Here is a 13,961-nt window from a genome sequence, read left to right as displayed (position 1 = left end):
ATCGGGATTTCCCAATGAATGGACGGATGTTTAGAGGCGTTCCCTCTTTGACGCGCCTAGGTGTTCAGTTCAACACGTTGTCTTGCCGGTGACGTCTAAATTGCGTTAGAAGGGGCGGCAGAACATCGAGGTTGTCAAGCTTCTCTTGGAGTAGTACTTCCGTCACACTCCTGATATGTGACGCTGCCCCTTCCTTCCTTCCTTCCTTCCTTCCTTCCTTCCTTCCTTCCTTCCTTCCTTCCTTCCTTCCTTCCTTTCTTTCTTTCTTTCTTTCTTTGTTTCTTCCTTCCTTTCTTTTTTCTTTCTTTCCTTCCTTCCTTCCTTTCTTTCTTTCTTTCTTTCTTTCTTTCTTTCCTTCCTTCCTTCCTTCTTTCTTTTCTTCCTTCCTTCCTTCCTTCCTTCCTTCCTTCCTTCCTTCCTTCTTTCTTTCTTTCTTTCCTTCCTTCTTTCTTTTAATTTTACGGCGAGAGCCGTTTATTGTAGCCCACCCTGAGTCGTCGTGTAACTGAAGCCTGTTGTAGTTGTTCTCCCTTGGCTTGCCTTGGGCTCGGCGTCCAAGTCGATCGGCGCTAAGTCAAAGGATGGCAAACCAAGAGTCAAGCCAAGGATGAGCTAAGAAGGCGAGATGAAGAAAGAGAGAAGAGAGGAGGGTGGGGGAGAAAGTGGAGGGACGCCGTCGTGGAGAGAGAAATTGACACGACGTTGATGATGGTGGATTTTAATGGCCCATGGGCACGAAGAGCTCTATGGCACAAGGTTTGCGCAAGGCGGCCTCAAGAACAATTTTCTACATATTTCACCCCAAAAGAACCGAACACCAGGACGGCAGAAATGGACACGATCATGGTGCACATGACGGCTCTCATCAAATATTTTAACTGAGCAGTAGTCTAGTTTAACGACTGATTTTTCCGGTCTCCAGTAACCAGGTACCACGTTTCGTCCGCTAACACTTAAACCTTCTCTCACTTGCTTTGGTAAAGGGCTTGCTTATATTTATGTGGTGCTCATGAATCTCACCTTAATTAGATGTTTCTTGTGGAACTATGAAGCTTGTGGCCTCATGTTTCCACTCACCAAATCCTTTCTTTCTTTCTTTCTTTCTTTCTTTCTTTTCCTGGGCCTGGATTACTTTGGGTTAGTGTGTGCACCATGGCTTCCCCTCTGTTGCGTAGAGCACCACGTGCTCTCAGCGCCTCCGAACTGCCCCCCCCCCCCCCCCCCCCCCCCCCCCCGTGGTATCTTCCGTGGTATCTACGGGGCAGAAACGTGGAGGCTAACGAAAAGGGTTCAGCTTAAGGACGACGCAGCGAGCTGTGGGGAAAAAAATGAAAGTGCAACGTTAAGAGACCGGAAGTGAGTGGAGTGGGTTGTGGAACAAACGCGGATTAATGACATCCTCGTCGAAATGAGGAAATAATGGGCTTGGGCAGGATATGTAATGCGAAGGCAAGAGAACCGCTGGCCCTTAAGGGTAACGAAGTGGATTCCAAGAGAAGGCAAGCGTAGCTGGGGGCGGCAGAAGGTTAGGTGGGCGGATGAGATTAAGAAGTATGCAGGTGTAGGGTGGTCGAAGCTGGCAAGAGGCAGGGTCAATTGGAGAGACATGGGAGAGGCCTTTGCCATGCAGTGGGCATAGCCGCGCTGGTGATGACGATCTTCAGTACTCGCTTTACTTACTCTTACTCAACACACAACTGTGGTGATGTAAGATCTACGCTACTATGCGGCTCAAGTGTGCTGGGCATAGTCTCCACAGAATTACCAATTTAAGGAACCTGATGACGTCATTTTATCGGGAGCTGTAAAACGCATCTGAGCTAATCACTCATCGTATTTTCCCCGCAGATATAGCGCGCGATGTAGCGCCGCTGGAAGGTTTGTTTTCGAGCGCGAGTCGTGCATTCGTAGTCGAACGCGGGGCGCGTTAATTGGCCGACCTCGATGCTGTATGCAACCCCCCCCCCCCCCTCCGAGCCCTTTCTGATGTGCGTCTCCATGTAAGGGGGCGGATGCGTGGAGAAGGCGGACGGAAGTTGAGTTTCCTTCCGTCGCTGGCTTCGATATGTGGGCCACCGACACTGCGTGCATGCGATCCATGGCCTGAGGGGGGGGGGGGGGGGGGGGGGGAGGCTCGTATTCATGCTCTGACCCAACTGCGCAGGCTTCACTTGATACGCGTGGGAAGCCCAAACGTGACGCAAGGTGGGCTGTTGTTGCGGTCGACCTCTAGCGGATAACGTCACATACCAACTGTGGGGGATTGGCCGATATTCTGGCAGCGGCGTCCTGCGGTTGAAAAATCATTTATTAATGCGATAGCATTATATGGCATATCGGCAACGAAACCCGGCGGTGGCGCTCCCGAAATTCTCAGATGACGTCACCGTGGTACGAAAAGAAAAATAAATTTTTTTGCGAAGGTGTGGGGAATTGAACTCAGGAATTTTTAATACAGCCACAGGAGCACACAACCCATAGGCCACAACACCGCGTCGCTTCTTGGCGAACAAAAGTGGACTTAGTATATTCGTTGCCTTACGACTGTATGCTAATGAGCAGATGTGTCATTAGAAAGGAGGAAAAAAATAGATAAAAATAAATTACTTAAACGGAAATGAAATAAAAACCGTTTTCGCGATCAAAGCACATAAGTAGTCATAAGTGCCTTCCGTAATTTTTGCAGTCAAATACTTGGAAGTAGAAGACCGACGTGTTAAATTAACCAATGAATTGATTTTTGTGGCAGATCTGAGTGATTTTATGGAGGAACAGGACTTTGTATGCGCAATTTTAATAGGAACGAACCGCAGACGTGAGCCGTAAGAGAAATGGGAAGACAAAACTTTTAGCAACGGAGTCCGTCTCGATTTAAAAAAAAAAGTTTCCTATGACGAAACACAGATTTTTATTACCATGACTGACAAAACAGTGCTCAGGGACGAAGAAAGATAATCTCCTTTGTTTTCTGTGTCAAAGCACACGCAATGGCAAAGCGGGGCAAAACGCTAAGGCTGGTTATGGCGCTCGGCTGCTGGCCCGAAAGACGCGGGTTCGATCCCGGCCGCGGCGGTCGAATTTCGATGGAGGCGAAATTCTAGAGGCCTGTGTGCTGTGCGATGTCAGTGCACGTTAAAGAACCCCAGGTGGTCGAAATTTCCGGAGCCCTCCACTACGGCGTCCCTCATAGCCTGAGACGTTTTGCGACGTTAAACTCCCATAAACCAAACCAAAACGCTAAGGCGCCCGTGTGCTGTGAGATGTCAGCGCACGTTAAAGAACCCCAGGTGGTCGAAATTATTCCGGAGCCCTCCACTATGGCACATCTTTCTTCCTTTCTTCTTTCACTCCCTCCTTTATCCCTTCCCTTACGGCGTGGTTCAGGTGTCCAACGATATATGAGACAGATACTGCGCCATTTCCTTTCCCCAAAAACCAATTATTCCGGTCAGCACCGGGTCAGTCCGGTTTTGACTTTAGAAACACACCGCTTCAAGAGGACGGTTGCCGCTTTTCCCCCTCTTCTTCAGTACGTCGGCAACTTAGACGGAGTAGATAGCTGCCGGAGGGAGTAAAAAGCCGACTTACTTCTTCCTTGCGGCCTCCAGGGTGAATGACGTCGGTGCCATGATACGTCCTAACCGAAGACTCTGGCGTAATTGTTGTGAAACCGACGCACACTTCTTTTCTAAGTTTCTAAAGTTCGAACGCAAAACTCAGCATGCACACTGCAATTCGACTGTATGCGTCTTGAGCAAGTCATTTTTCCAATAACAGATCGGTGCATATTGCTCAGAGTCATATTACTCAGTAAGAAGTATACGTTCTGTGTGCCGATAGGCTGCAACAGAAATCCAGGTATGTTGAAATCAAGTAAGATATTATTTAGCGCTTGAAGTCTAGACGCGCTTTTGTCACTACAATAGACCCACAGACATTGATGTTCAGCGAGAACTTGCCGTTTTCATCATTGTTTGGGTGTTACCAATGTAAAATTGATGTGAGCCATTGTCAGTTAACTGTCTTTTAACTCTTTCTGTTTTGAAAATTCCGTAAGGCTGATGGTATATTGTGACAGAGCCCCCGACGAAATTTGGCAACCAAACCGAAGTCCATGGGTGTCACTGCTCGTGACTTCATGCCCTGTACAGGCTCTCGTATTCTGACCGACAAAGTGCTGATGCGTCATAGGCACCGTGGGAGTCTTTATTTTTGGGTTGCCACTATGTACACAAGAACAAGAAGAGGGCTTGCTTTAATTCGTGCTAGCCGGGTCGGAATAGCTGTTGAGCATTGGGATTTTCACGAAAATATTCTCTCGGATTGTACACATAGATCTTACAGAAATAATGACAGCCTGTTATCAACCTTGAACACCGAGATCAATGAGTTGTAATTGCCTATTAGTTTATTATAGAACAGAGCAGAAACTATACTGCTGTTTTGTGTGTGCATGTGTGCGTCATGACCTGCGTGAAACATCTCACATCTAATATCCAGTATTGTAGCTGCAGCTAATCGCCTGCCAACCGTTACTCACCATATCCGTCTAACCCCACTGTATATGGATATGATTCGTGTCCTGATGCCTTTCGCGAGTCCTCTTTTTTTTTCGGGGGAGGGGGGGGGGGGGGCAATCGATAGAATAAAGAGCATAAACTGAGATTTCTTGTGTATCAAGCTAGAGCGCTAGCTTGTGCGGTTTGGTTTGAACAGACGCCCGAAATCCGGGCGCGCAAGACATAACATGAATAGTTGTGTGAAGCATGAAATTCATACTGCATTTATTCATTACTCCATAATTACGTGTGAGTGTGACTAGCCCAGTTTACCTCTGTTTTCTAATTGGTTTTCCGCTTGGCGTATAATATCCAAATCCATTGTCAAATTTAGTGAATAAATAATGAAAATGTTCGAAATTCAGTGTAAAAAATCTTGTTCCCTCTTACATTGCCCACGACTGTACGTGGAGCGAGCATACTACGCACGTTTTTCATCCGCTCGAGGGGGAGACAGGGGGAGCTTTAGAGCGTACAAGTGTCGCAGCGTACACCTACCTGACTCATCATACCGAGGCCTCCGTCCGGGAAAGAGAACAGATGTGTGTGTGTGTGTGTCTCTGGGCGTAATGTGCTTCCCAGAATGAGATGAAAAAGAAAAAAAAAGCTTAAAAGAGTAGTGAACAGCCAGAGAGACGCCTGGCACAGTTCTCCGCGCGCCATATTGCATAGGCTGTCCTTCGGACGCATCGCTCGACTCGCGGTGAGTTTTGTCACGTTTTCTTTTTCATCAAATTGTTTTTTTCTTTCTCTGAGTCCACTTGACAAGCATATGGGAATAAAGGGGATCGCTCAGTGGAAAGCGAGTGCAAAGAATAAATACGAGAGAATGCGAGTGCGTGATCGAGGGCCTTACCCCGAGGTGTAGTTGAGGAGGCGCCGGTGATTCGGGTGCGGACGTGATGGGCTCATGCGCAACTCCTAAAACCAATAGCTAGATCGAGTACACGTTCAGGGAATGCGAGCCGGGTGATGCACGCAGTTTTAGCTCGGTGACCGGAACGTTGAGCAACCCCGGTAATGTGCGGAGCTCTTGCTGAGGGTCTGCTTTGCAAATATTTTTATTTATTTAACAATACTGTAGGCCTTTGCACAGGCCCAAACAGGAAGTGGATTGTAAGATATACACACGAGCATGGGAAAAGCAGGAAAAAATAAAAAAAAAACAAAAAATAGACAGAGCAAAAAAAAACCCTGCCATACAACAGCACTGGAATTCAATACGACACTTTCTTTTGTTTCACATGAATCAGGGAACAAAGTACTCAAAACAATTGTAATATTTGTCATATAATATTCTTGTAGTTATCGCGGATCTGTAAAACACCACTATTCAGCACATTGCAATATTTACATTTAAAATGAAATCACACGTGCGCTAGTCTAGTGCATATAGTCTAAACCGTTCCAGTCGTGCTTTGTTATTTATTGCGAACACTCGATAGCGAGAGTTTTTAGCCCCCTCCAACCTAATGTTTGTATAGGTTAGTATTATAAGCACAGGATCAATAAGAAAACTTTACAGCACTACAGTTGACATTATGAGGGACCATACATGTACATTTATCAGCACTCATTTAGCTGACGCATCGCCAGTTACGCCTGTTTTCGTCTTTTTTTAATAATAATAATAATAGTAATAATAATAATAATAATAATAATAATAATAATAATAATAATAATAATAATAATAATAATAATAATAATAATAATAATAATAATAATAATAATAATAATTGGATTTGGGGGAAAGGAAATGGCGCAGTATCTGTCTCATATATCGTTGGACACCTGAACCGCGCCGTAAGGGAAGGGTAAAGGAGGGAGTGAAAGTTAATAAGCGGGATAATGAAGTTTTTAGTCAGCACTGTGCTGACATGCTTCGTCCGTGTAAAATGCTGAGAAGATGAAAAATAAAGTAAGACAGGAAGTCACCACTGAAAGAATATTACAGTCGATCCTCGTTATAAAGAAACGGTTTATAGCGAAATAATGGATACAACGAAGGAATGACGATTCCACTTGGAAGCTTGGTCAACACGGGCTATAACGAAACTGCGGCTATAACGAAGCTGAGCCTATAACGAAGTAATCTCCGGGCCCCTTCATTATAACGAGGCTCAACTGCTGTGTATTTCAACCGCAAGGAGAAGCGAATCTTCAGTTAGGTGTGTCAGGTTTCGAATCTGAAGCCCAGTTAAGAAATCTCTTCCGCACGGCTGCTTTTGTCGTCTCCGTCTTGTAAATAAAGTCTTGAAATAATAAAGGCTATGGAGACGAAATAGGCGGTGGCCTTGGCATTCCTTTACGTATTGTTTAATGTGGTCAAGATCGTGTGCTCTTAGGCATTTCTGCCGTCCAGTGCTGTTGTGCGTTCTTCAGACCGGACGTCAGACCGGACGTCAGAACGAACCCAACGCAGCCCACTGACGTCTTCGTTGGCGAGAATATGGCGGGATCACGCGCACCTCTTAATCGTTCCTCTTCGCTGAGGGTGCGGCGTGTTGGCATGCATATCTGTAGGCTTGAACGAGCTCCAATACCGGCGCGAAACTGATATACGCTCACTTACGAAGGAAGTGGAAAGGAAGGGAAGGGTTCTTGAAGAGAGCGTGCCGCAGCTACCGCTCAATTGCGCAGTTGTTTGCACCTGCCAAGGCGTGTACGGGGTGTATTGCCTGACATGGCGGCGGCATTAACTTACTTGTCTAAACAACACCCCCGCACCCGTACACGCGAAGCGCCGGGGAGAGTTAATTCTTGAAGAATTAATGGCGCCAGAACTCACAAGAGTGGCAGACGACGCTGCGTACACGGCAGCAGACAGCTGTAGTTACGGGAGCGCTTCGGCGGAGGCAGATCATTTTTTTTTATTTGCAAGTGTACATACCATCGTACAAAGGCGGATGCGTACATAAAGCCATAAGAATGAGTGTAGCCCTGATCACTTGCCTCAAAAGCAGCCTTAACCACGCCCGTATTCGTACCCAGTCCTGTACTCATATCTATACCCGGCCACGTACTACGTGAAGTGCAAGAGAATATTCAAGAATAATTAATGATGTTAGTGCGGAAGTATGAGTTGGAAACGATGCCTTACTAGCAGAAGAGGAGTGACGGAAGCAGACGTCGAGAACTGTCACGAGCATACGACGTGCTGCGGTGACATTGGCAGACGCCGTGTAACGTCTTGGGAAAGCCTGACCAGGCGACATTGAATGACGTTTTCCTTGTATAACGCATAAACGGTTTCCGGCCTAGGTTGAAGTTCATGGTTATGAGCTGTGTCGTATGAAGATTAAAAATATATACATTTTTCGATTTGAGTACGTTCCAGCTGGCTGGCGATCTATGTAAACGCTGCATCGCAATACATTGACTTATTGCATTAGCGTCGTCTGTTCAGCGGTGTCATTAAGGTGTGGTTATGACGTCACTGGTTGGTCCTTGAAGCGTCGTCATGTCGAGTTCGTTGTGGAAGCAAGGACAGTCACACCCCGCTCTTTCTAATTTCCGGTCACTGCGTTCTGGGAAGAATTATTCCACCGGTCAGTATAGGTTGCACATTTCTTTGTTCATGCACAGATCGGTCGTTTCACAAAGAGGTCTCGTCACGAACGCCGACTATACGTTGATCGAGCGCGGCATGGGTGGTCGGCAGATAACTACTCACAGAAGTGGCTGACAGCAAGCTGTCAAAGGCATACCGCACTGAGATCGGCACATCAAGCTATCATGGAAATGGCATGGAAACCAGTCCTGTCAAAGTCTGCTTATCGTTACGGGGTGGAGAGGGGTGAGGACTGTAAAGCTATAGTCACGGTAAAGCTGTAGTGAATGGATCACGAATGAGAATTGTCTGCTTTAGCAAATCTACCAATTGTTATCCTGACAAACAGTTCTTCCACTTAACGTTTTCCAGAGTGTTTTTTAAGTCACCTTTATGTCGCCCGAAACCATAGGTGCCACAGGGCTCTGCGGATTGCCGTTCGCACCAAACAACTGCGCATCTGCATTGCAGTTATCATAAAAGCGCCGCTCTTTAATCACGAATAACACCCAGGCTTATTCCGGTTGTAGTAGTGATGACGTGAGCCGCGTCTTTGCCCTCCACCGAGAGGACTCTCTCCTAGCTGCCCCACAGAGCGTACAGTCCTGGCCAAAAGTTTCGGACCGCAGGGTTTGCATTTCAGCAGTGTAGTTTGGTTGCAAATCTTCGGGCCGAGAAAGAAGACTCTTGTGCTCACTTCTGTGAATTTTTTTTCGAGTTTTGAATTTGCCGCGAGCGACTTTACAGCTGGATATTTAGGCAATCCTTTGGCCTGAAAACTTTTGGATCTAGGATGTACACTGCCCAGTTCCAACTGGACCACATTGTCGCAGATGACACGTCTTATTCGTGAGTCGGCAGCCTATGCTGCGCTCATCTGAGAAGCCCAGACTCTGAAGAAGCTGATCTGTAGGTGGTGTTGGCACAATCCTGTGAGCTCTGCAGTGTCCCGGATGTAGCTGGTGCTATCGAAAAAAAAAGCGGCAGGTTTTTAATGTAGTTAAACCGAGTAAACGTGAGAAAGCATGTGTTCATTCTTCGCCTCTTCTTTCTGGCACCTGCATGTACACGCAACAGCGTTTCTCGCTCTTTATCTGCACACCCTTTCTCCACTCGGCCGCAGCTGGCGCGACGCTCTCCTCCCATTGGCTGCAGCTGGCGCGACGCTCTCCTCCCATTGGCTGCAGCTGGCGCGACGCTCCTCCGAACAAACCCGAGCTTACCCGAGTTACTACGAGCTGTCATACAAGATTCTTGGTTGGGTTTGACCTCGTTAAGTAGTGCTTTCGCTCTTAAAAATATAGAGTGAGGAACATTCACGTAATGTGCAACGTGAGCGTCAGATAGGAAAGGGCCTTGGTGCTGTGCATGCGTTAAGGTGTTAAATGGGTCGCATGTCGATGAGTCACGTTATCATTTGATGGGTCATTACTTGGGAACAACGCGACCTTTTACGAAACGAGCCTTAGCTTTTCAGTTCTCGCTACGAAGGCAGTGGTAGAAAAATGTACCCATTTTTTTTCTGCAATACGTGGAAACGGCTTGAAAGTTCAATCTTTAGAGTCATTCTGAGTGCAGTTCTACCATTTTTTTTGTGAGACACGATACGTGTGCCTTACAAAGGGTTCATAGCTGACTATGTAAATGAGGAATCCAGCACTACACATCCGTTCGCGACGCACAGAGTGAATACCCCGGAAACAGGTGTCTTTTGCCTTTGCGCGCAAAGCCTATAGTGCCTAGTGCAAGTCTAGTGCGTCAAGCATGTTGACTTGTCCACGAAGCGCACTTCACTGGCAAATAATAATTTAAAAATAACTGGAGGAGACACTTAAGCTCCGCCTTAAGAGTATGGCAGGATAGAGTTATTGGGTTAGTGCCCATCTGTGTGGAATTGGTCATTCTGGAATTTACATTCACAGACCCCTGGGAGTCCTCATACCACTCCTGGTGCAGTGGTGCAGCTGTTAAGCGATGTGCCACTGCCCTGCGATGGCAGGTGCTGCCACCGGTGGTGATTGCGATACCTAGGTTGCTCTTCCCCAGCAAACTCTCGCGACCAATATTTAATTTAGCTGCCAGCTGCCATGGTGGACAATTTACTCACAATTCGTTGGGCAGGTTGTGATGACGCCACAAGGTCACGTGATCTGGGTGGACCCACCTAGGCTGCTGGAGCGGTCGGTTGCTCCGGCCGCCCTTACAAACTTGTCCTATAGACTGTCTATAGACTTCTTATAGACTCTATTGCCTTCCTATAGATATTTATTTTTGTCTATTCATAGTATATGTACCCGCCGCGGTGGCTCAGTGGTTAGGGCGCTCGACTACTGATCCGGAGTTCCCGGGTTCAAACCCGACCGCGGCGGCTGCGTTTTTATGGAGGAAAAACGCTAAGGCGCCCGTGTGCTGTGGGATGTCAGTGCACGTAAAAGATCCCCAGGCGGTGTAAATTATTCCGGAGTAGACCTCCACTACGGCACCTCCTTCTTCCTTTCTTCTTTCACTCCCTCCCTTGTCCCTTCCCTTACGGCACGGTTCAGGTGTCCAACGATATATGAGACAGATACTGCGCCATTTCCTTTCCCCAAAAACCTGTTATTATTATTATTAGTATATGTACTGTCTATTGGCAAAAGTCTACTAGTGTATGGCCATAAATTTATAGATTGTCTATAGACTGTATATAGCATTTGTATTGCCTGTAGACTGTTCTCTAGGGTTTTTCTATAGAGAATTTGTAGACTTTATAGACATAAGGGTATGGACAGTCTATAGACTGTGTAAAGAAGTTTTTGCAAGGGCGGTACGGGTGCGAAACTCACAAATGGTCGACAACTGAGACGTCATCGCCGATGCTGGACAATTTTTTTCTGACATGGAGGTACTATAACGCTCTCGCGTTAAAAAGGACGCTGTTAGTTGAAAATCAACCCCAATTTCTCTCTCTGGCTGGCTTTTAACTGACTCAAAAGTAGACGAAGAGCGATTTGAAGACACACGTAGGCAAAACGGGAAAGAAAAAGAACAACATGAACGCGAAGTTTGCAACGGATACAGTGGATGTGAGGAACAAAGCACAGTCAAGACAATGGCGGAGAAACAGACAAATATCAAGGCAAAGGCGAATAACGCGTGCTACCAAAAGGGAGAAAGGAAAGGAGAAATGTTTGTTTTACCTGAATGTCACAATGCATGACATGTCCAGGTGGCGGAGGTTGAACGTTACGTGCAAGAAGATGCAAGTGAATGTGCGAAAGTCACTAACCGCCACAAAATTTAAGATATCAAGCATACAAACGCGACAAGAGTATAGAAAGACAATATTGCCAGCGAACAGCAAAGTTGCAGTATATAGGTGCTGTTAAAGATACTTAAACTGTGTTCAGCATTCTTGGGCAAACATTTTGAATATTGGATAAGCTACTTTAATTAAAATATTGAAGGTAATGGTCTACTCTTGCGATGCGTATCAATATCTTTCTTTTAAAGTTTTTACATCGCTACCACCGAGTAGTTTCGCTACCACCGAGTAGTTAAGACTGCCATAAATAGAAAACCGATCGGGAACGTTTTTTACGATAGCAGGAACGTTTATAGCAAACAAAATGCAATTTTGCTCGCGGGAGGTCAGTGGATATGTTTATTGTTATAGCGAAATCTCACGTCATATGAAAAAAATTTCGTTCGTAAACTATTTCCCGTTGAAAAATGCTTTTTTACAGAATTGTTGAGTATACATTGTTAACTTTAAAACTCCTTATATTTCCACTTCACCGACGATATTTTAAACCGTAAGCCTTTGATCATGAGTGGCGTGGATGGAGGTTGTCCGCACGAACTGTCAATCAACAGTTGATAAGCAGCAACAAAAAATAGGAAAAAATTAAATCGAGAAATAAAAGCAAAATAAATTAAAAAGAAAAAGAAACAAATTAAAATGAAAACAGAAATTAAATTAAAAATGAAAATAAATTGAAAAATAAATTAAAAATAACAAATTAATGAAAATTAACCAAACAAATGAAAAATGGGGGAGAGATATAGAAGAAATGAAAGGATTTCGCATTTCTCCTCTTAAGCAGACAAGTGCCATCCTGTAATTTTTTTTCGCATCTCTAAATAAATCTTCCACTTATTTTTTTCTTCTCTTTTTTAGTGTTGGAGGCGGAGCGCGGTTCTGCAGCAAATCCTGGCCAAATCCTCCATCGTGGGTACGTGTTGTTTCAACTCAGGCCAACAACAGTAACGAAAGCACGGCAGTGCTTTCGTGCCCGCAGCCTCCTGCCGCTTTATCAGCTCCTGGAGGTCGGCGCGGTGACAATGTTACCGTTCATCGAGACTAATAGCAGCTGGCCCTAATGGCCTCCTAACAGCTTCCATAATCCCTGCTGTTAGCGTGCTGCCTTAACGTCTACGACACGCATCGTAGAACGACCGCCTGCCGTTCCCGAGTTAATGGCAATTATCCCGCGGGCCTCGTTAACTATCAAAACCATTGCGATAATCAGCCGGTACACGTCCAGTGTAGTGCAAGGTCTCTCTCGTTGACGTTCAAGTATCCGTGTCCCTTCACTAGCCGCGACCGCGCTTTCCCTTACAAAAATTTATTTAGGCAGTCTATAGACTGTCCATAGAATTTTGTCTATTCAAGCCCATAGATTCTCTATAGACAAACCCTAGAAAGCAGTCTATAGGCAATACAAATCCTAAAGTCAGAGTATAGACAATCTATAGGTTTATGGCCATACACTATTAGTAGACTTTTGTCTATAGACAGTCCATGTACTATGAATAGACAAAAATAAATATCCATAGGAGGGCAGCAGAGTCTATAAGAAGTCTATAGACTGTATATAGGCCATTTTTGCAAGGGCTAGGCGAGTAGATTTTGTAATTTCATCTGTCCACATGACATACGGCAAGCCAAAGCTGGAGTTTTATTCACTTCGAATCCATTCTGTTACAGTGTACAACAAGTACTGCGCTAGAATGGACGCTAAAGAAGCTTTTACGCATTGTGAATTTGCTGCGAAAACTTATAACTCGGTACCTCCTCCAAGCCATTTTTCAGTGCAGTGCATCTGAGTGCGCAGTGAGCAAAAAAGAAAAAAAAAACCCTCAAGGTGTAAACCAGTGTCACTCCAGGTATGACATGTTGAAATTTAGCGAGACAGAAGAGAATACAATGGGGCTGACTATAACACCGTTTTTTTTACACTGCGCTGAGAGCAATGACACGCGACTACTAACGTCTTTTTTTTCTTCTTCCCTCATTCCACTGTGTTACTTTTACTCCTGTAATTATCACGCCCACTAAAGCAGGGCAATTTTTTTATCTAGTGAGCTGAACGAGGTGTGACTATCGCCCTGTTCGCCTCTGCTAACAAGGTGAAAGGTCTCTGCTGTTTCGCGCGTGATTCAGTGCCTATGCCGGAACAACAGTTCAGTGCCCTGGAAGCACTGAGGACACACTCAGTCTCGACAGCGCAAGAACGAAATTTTCGCTTGTAATTTGACGGGACGGCGGTGTCACCACAATGCCGCCGACCTGTCATCAGCGTACGTCAAATTAAACAATCTTAGCCGCTGGAAAGGAAATACAACTATGGTCAATTAACACTTGCAGACAGTTGTTCGCGCCTTCGGAGTCAAAATTTCAACTGCAATAAGTATCTAGTTTCCCTCAGTTATGGTCTTCTTGTTTAAGATCCTGTGTTTTCTTGTTCGCATTTCGTTCGATGATCGTGCTATTATTTCGCGTCATTGGCAATGCTGGAGATGTTACAGCAAGCGAGGACAGGGACATGAGGGGCTCGTTACAATGCGCGTATGAAGAAGACTAACAGTCA

General features: G+C 45.6%; 1 protein-coding gene across 3 annotated transcripts in view; it reads left to right on the top strand.

Moving 5' to 3' along the window:
• The window catches only part of LOC144100967 (ATP-sensitive inward rectifier potassium channel 12-like), a 138,459-nt gene that overhangs the window by 88,234 nt on the left and 36,264 nt on the right, over nt 1-13,961 (top strand). For 2 of the 3 annotated variants that reach the window (XM_077633909.1, XM_077633910.1), the window contains exon 2: nt 12,269-12,323. The exons of the other annotated variant lie outside the window; for it this stretch is intronic. The gene's annotated coding sequence lies outside the window, so the exon portion shown is untranslated. The remainder of the gene's footprint in view (nt 1-12,268; nt 12,324-13,961) is intronic. 3 annotated transcript variants of the gene reach the window in all.

The sequence above is a fragment of the Amblyomma americanum genome, chromosome 8 (genome assembly GCF_052857255.1).
Source record: "Amblyomma americanum isolate KBUSLIRL-KWMA chromosome 8, ASM5285725v1, whole genome shotgun sequence".
Taxonomy (NCBI): Eukaryota; Metazoa; Arthropoda; class Arachnida; order Ixodida; family Ixodidae; genus Amblyomma; species Amblyomma americanum.
This window is presented reverse-complemented; position numbering and strand designations above follow the sequence as displayed.